Here is a 6,000-nt window from a genome sequence, read left to right as displayed (position 1 = left end):
GACTGATGTGCAAAATAAAATGGCTGAAGCCACAGCAGTAAAAGCAGTGAATGGCAATAGGAATTATAGATTGAGAATCCTCTGGTAATTGAGAGCTATGGTAAGAATAGTCCCTGTAACCTTTGTGGTTACAGTGTGGTGTGTGAACCAGCAGCCTCACCTGGGAAGATCCTAATAGAAATACAGAATTGCGGGACTCATCTGAACCTGAATCTGCATTTCAGCATGCTAGGAGAACTACACGTGTTTCCCAATGGCTACATGGAGACATCATTATGGAACAGCATTAGAGGAGCATCACAAATAGAAAAAGGTTATATTGTAAAGGGTTGTATTTGCCATATGAAAGGGTACATTTAACAATTTGGGACAGGGCAAATAATGCATATTCAATGTATCTCTAATACCAAAGTGGAGGACAGATTGGATTTAAGATAAAGCTCACTAGTCTTGGCCAAAACAAACAAGATTAAAATAAGCAAGGACAATGAAGGTAGGGAAAAAAGCTGAGTGCCTACGTAAGAGACAGATAGACAAGAACTAGTAACTGAATGGAGCACGGAGAGAAAGAAGACTTTGTATGAGTCTCAAGGGTCTGACTTGGCTCCCTAATTATTATCCAAATGATACTATTTATATACACGAAGAAAGTGAGAGAGAAAAGTATGTTTGCAAGATACAAGACTTTCTTTCAGACCATTGACTATGAGAAGCTTTGTACAGAAATGTGTAGAAATATTTATTAGTAGTTACATATTTGGACCTGAACTATAAACACAAATACTGATCTGAAGTTATCAATATGGAGAATACTTTAGGGAAAAATATTATTTTTAAGGAGACTGAATACAAGGAAAGTCCTGTTTCTGTTTTTTGTGTGTTTGTTGCATTTTTTTGAGTTTTGTTGTTGTTGTTTATAACAAATCTTCTCTCCTTTCTCTTCCAGTTCCTCCATAAAAGCTTCAGGGCAAAGTGGCGCTGTGGCTCAAGTGGTAGAGCGCTCACCTTGAGCTGAAGAGCTCAGGGACAGCACCCAGGTCCAAAGTGTAAGCCCCATGGCTGACAAAAAAAAAAAAACCTACAGGTTCCAGGTTCTGGAATTTTTTTTACTATTTCCAATTATCTCTAACATCTGTCTGCCCCAAATTCCATTACATTATCCTTCTACCTTGAGAACAGATGACTATAAATAAATCTGATTCTAAAACTAAGGTTAATGATTCTGAAAATGTATTTATCATCTTAAGGATGATGTGCATTTTTCAAAGTCATTCATCTAGTACCTATATTTAATGCAAGGAACCAAAGGATATGAAAGTCCCTGATAATTTCCAATACCAAGATCCACCAACACTAGACAATCTTGGGTAACACAAACTTTGGGTTGATTTTCCTGCTTCATTATTACATAGAAAGCTGCCAGTTCTCTCTTCTTCCTCCCCTGCTCAACCCTACTCTCAATAAAAGGCTTGTTAAAACCAAGGGTGATGTGACATGATTTCTAAAATCTTACTGAGAGAAGTAAAGGAAGTGGATGGGATTCGGTATATAAACAAGAAGTTGATCATTATTAAAACTCAGTGAGTAGTACTTGGAGTTACTTCCAAGTATATCTGACATTTCTATAATACACCTATTTTTTAAATTCCGGTATTGATGATCAAAGGCTAGATCTAAATTCTTGCTCTGGACAAGTTATATTTCTAAAGACAGGGCAGGACACAAAGTAAATAACAATTCACACGTGGATTTGCCAATAGTCTCAAACTATTACTCTTTGCTTAAGGCATTTTTGTCATTCCAATTAATCCAACATCATTCAACACATTCATTAACATTATACTTACTACATCCTCCAAATCATAATTAATAGAAATAAAACCAAGTATTTTATGGTGATATAAATCACTGGGGAAACCTTCTCAATTATGTAGTTGATGAAAAGCAATAAATGATAATAATTCTGCAAATTCATCTCAAGATGATCCTCAGCAGATCCATAAGGTACATTCATTTCATTTACATTCCTACATACAACGTTGAGAGGCCGCCAATATTTCAAAAGCCAGACTTACAAAGAGAAAGTAAAATAGCAGTTATGTCTAAGTTGGCTTCTAATTTATTGGGAAGGGGATTTTTTTCCCCACAAGAAATGCTTAGTAACATCTTAGGTCACCATTTAGAAAGATATAAACAACTGTTTTTTTAAATCATGGATTTTTTTAACAGAAATACAAATATTCCTTACTTAAGGTAAGGAAAGAAATGTGTGTTTCATTTTCTTTCTTTCTCTTTTTAATAAAAACAATCCATGTTATTTGTTGTCATCTGACAATGACCCTAGGGTCCTCAGTACTGTACATACTCCATCTCAACAGGTGTCATCAAACAATATGAAGAGATGTTTTCTTAGCTTCCCAGCAAAGAGCACTTAAAAAAAACTGTATAGGGTTCTTAATGACTTCTCACTTAACTGATCATTCTTAGTTGGAAACACTTCGTAGTAGAATATTATCTCCTTTTAGCATGACCCAACCCTGTTGTTTTCTTGACTTAGTTTTAGAATGAACTTCTTCTGCATCATCTAACACAAGGTTCATATATTCATCAAAGCCAACAACCCAGCCTTCTGTCTACATATTCACTTGCTCATAAAGCCACATTTGAATCCATTTTGAAAATATCTGAAGATGAGGTTGATGGTCTATACCATCACTTTGTGCTCCTTTTGGCCCTGGCCAAATCTTACTATGTATTTAGTTTCCATGCTGCAGGTTGCTGTAATAATAAAGAAATAAAGAACGAATCACTTGATTAGTGATATAATAAACTGAAGTGAAAATATTTCTAGAGTCTAAAATGTCGAGAAATAATTGACATTTTGCTTCAATCCATGTTGATAATCTTACAAATATATATGAATACAGGCCAGGGGTAGTGGCATGACCATAGTTCCAACTAGTCATGAGGCTGAGACAAAAGAATCATGATTTGAGTTCAGTTTGGTCACAAAACTTAGTGAGACCCTATTTAAAAAAACAAGGTGGGATTACTCTATCACACCTGCAATCACAGCTACTCACAGGCAGAGGTTAGGAGGATCATGGTAAGAGACCCTATGTAAAAAAATAAACTAAGGCAAAAAGAAGAGCTGTTTTTTTCTCTATTTTATGTAATTCATTTCAATAACTATTGTTTTATATAATCAGAGGCATAGAGACATTGTGTGTGATACAGTCCTGTATAATTTTTCATGTCCCACTGTATTTTTAGCTCTAGCTTCCACATGTGAGAAAAAAAACAGGTGTCATTGGTCTCTCTGAATATGGCTTACCTCACGTACCATGATTTGTTCTAAGTCCATCTAAGAAGTGGGTTTTTGGCACTAGTGGTGTGCGTGTCTGGCAAGCCGGAGGCTTTGAATTCAAATCTTAATACTACAAAACAAAACAAAAAAGCTGGGCACTGGTGGCTCACACCTGTAATCCTAGCTACTCAGGAGCTGAGATCTGAGGATCATGGTTTAAAACCAGCCTGGGCAGGAAAGTCCATGAAACTCTTATCTCCAGTTAACCACCAGAAAACTGGAAGTGGCACTGTGGTTCAAGTGGTAGAGCGCTCACCTTGATCTGAGCTCAGGGACAGCGCCCAGGCCCAGAGTTCAAGCCCCACAACCGACAAAAAAAAAAAAAAAGGGCTGGGTACTAGTGACTCATACCTGTCATCTTAGCTACTCAGAAGGCTGAGATCTAAGGATGGCGGCTTCAAGCCAGCCCAGGAAGTAATATCTATGAGACTCTTATCTCCAAATAACTACCAAAAAAAGAGAGAGAAAAGCCAGAAGTAGTGGAGTTGTGGCTCAAGAGTTAGAGTGCCAGTCTAAAAAAAAAAAAGGTTCAAGGGCAGTGCCCAGGTCCAGAGTTTCAGCCACAGGACTAGCACCCAAAACAAAAAACAAAAACACAGGAGGAGGAAGAGGAGGAGGAGAGGAAGAAATGTTGTATAAAATTAGTATTAGTTGATCTAAAATATTTTATATGAATTTGACTGTTATATGAGTAAAATATATTATTCCCTCCAGTATACCCCTTGTTCAGGTCATTGGCCTGTTAACTCATTAGACCATTCCTAATTTTAATGCCTTATTCTTTTTTTTATTATACCTTATTCTTATTCCTCATTCTTTTTTAATATATATATATATTTTTTGTTGTAAAGATACTGTACAGAGGGGTTACAGTGATATGAGTCAGGTAATGAGTACATTTCCTATGGACCATTGTTACCCCCTCCTTTGTTTTCTCCCCTACCATCCCTTCCCTCCCCACCTATTCCTCATTTTTTATCCCTAGTCAGGGACAAACTCTGTAAACAACATTTCCCAGGGTCCCTTTCAAATAGTCCCTGTTTGGTTCGTCCAATGGAAGGCCCAAAGTGGGAAATTAGCTGGTAAATATCAGGAAGAAGCTAGACTATTACTTACTATTATTCTTAGCACTGTGGGTAGCGACTGTGTCTTTTTCTTAGACTATCTTCTGGCAATAATTCTAACCCCTTACTAGTGACTCTGGACACAGTCCCAGTCTCTTCCCAGTGGTCCTGGCCTCAGGGCTCTGGTAACACTAACTCCTCCCAAGTTTCCCTCAACCCTTAAGCTGGTAGTCTTCCTGCTATTGCTAATATCCAGGTTACTTTCTTTTTCCTCTCTGGATTTTAAGCTTTTCCAACAACATTCTTAATGTGGTTTTTTTCCTGAAATTTATCTATTACAGTGTCTGTTTTCCTGATGGGACCATAACTGACTCTTCATCTACAATTTTACAGTTTCAGTTTTTGTTTGGGTTGGTTTGGTTTGTGAGACAGGGTCACACTATGTAGCCCAGGCCACTCTTGAACTCACAAGCCTTTGCCTGGCCTCTAAATTGATTATAGTATGTGCCAACATACTTGGCAATTTTATAGTATTTTTAAAGCCATTTTGTGTGTTGGCATAATTTGATTGTGCTTATTTTGATGAGTTAGTGCTTAAATATTAGCAAGTATTCTTAGCAGTTCTGTTGTTTTACTGAGTACTGATGACATTTGGAAGAAATCTATATTTTAAAAACCTACCTAAGTGTTTTGTTTGCCTACAGAGTTGACAGGTATATATTAATTGCATGCTACAGGTAAGAAACTAAAAACAGATTTAAAAATATAAGCCTACAAAACACTGGACATACTCCTTATAAAAGATTATGGGGAATAAATAAATATTTATATTTGCATTGCAACATAGCTACATAGACTTTAACCTGTTTGTGTAATAGGTATGATCCTGGAAAGCTTATTGTAAAGCAAATCAATTTTTTTATTGTATCAGCAATGAAATATACTTATAACATAAAAATATGCCACATTACCCCCTTTTTCCTTAGATACTATTTTTGTTAACTGTATTCCCTAGAAGTGAGTGTGTATACATAAATATTCATTACATATATTCACTCATATATAATGTATATATATTCATTCATATATAATCATTTACATATTCAACAAATATTTTCAAAAATATGTGTACCATATCTAGGCATCTGATGACCAAGCTACAACATGAAGCTTGTAATCTAACAAGAACAAACAAATAAACAGGTAAGTACACAGTAAGCAGGTAGTGATGGAGGCTAAGAAGGAAAACAAGGCAGAGATGAAGAGATATCAGGTTCTAGTTTGGCCACTTCTCAAGAGTATGTTGCTCTACAGGTTGGGGGTGGGGGGAGGCTCTCCAGTTGACATCCACCTGTTGTAGTTTCTTAGTAGGAAATGGTCTAGATTATCTCTTGAGGTTCTTTTATGCCCTATCACTTTGATATAACTGCAAAACTAACCACTTTAGTAACAATTTCATTCATGAGTTAAACTTTTTAAGTTTTAGAAATCCTGACTGTTTCATGGTCTAGCTCCTAAATTTTCTGTCTACTCAAGAAAACAGATTCCTTTATCTGTCCTCCAGCCCAC

General features: G+C 36.4%; 1 pseudogene; it reads right to left on the bottom strand.

The window, feature by feature from the left end:
• Positions 1-2,483: 2,483 nt before the first annotated feature.
• LOC105993526 overlaps positions 2,484-6,000 on the bottom strand; it is a 79,432-nt pseudogene continuing 75,915 nt past the window's right edge.

Source organism: Dipodomys ordii, unplaced genomic scaffold, assembly GCF_000151885.1.
Source record: "Dipodomys ordii isolate 6190 unplaced genomic scaffold, Dord_2.0 Scaffold97, whole genome shotgun sequence".
Lineage (NCBI taxonomy): Eukaryota > Metazoa > Chordata > Mammalia > Rodentia > Heteromyidae > Dipodomys > Dipodomys ordii.
This window is presented reverse-complemented; position numbering and strand designations above follow the sequence as displayed.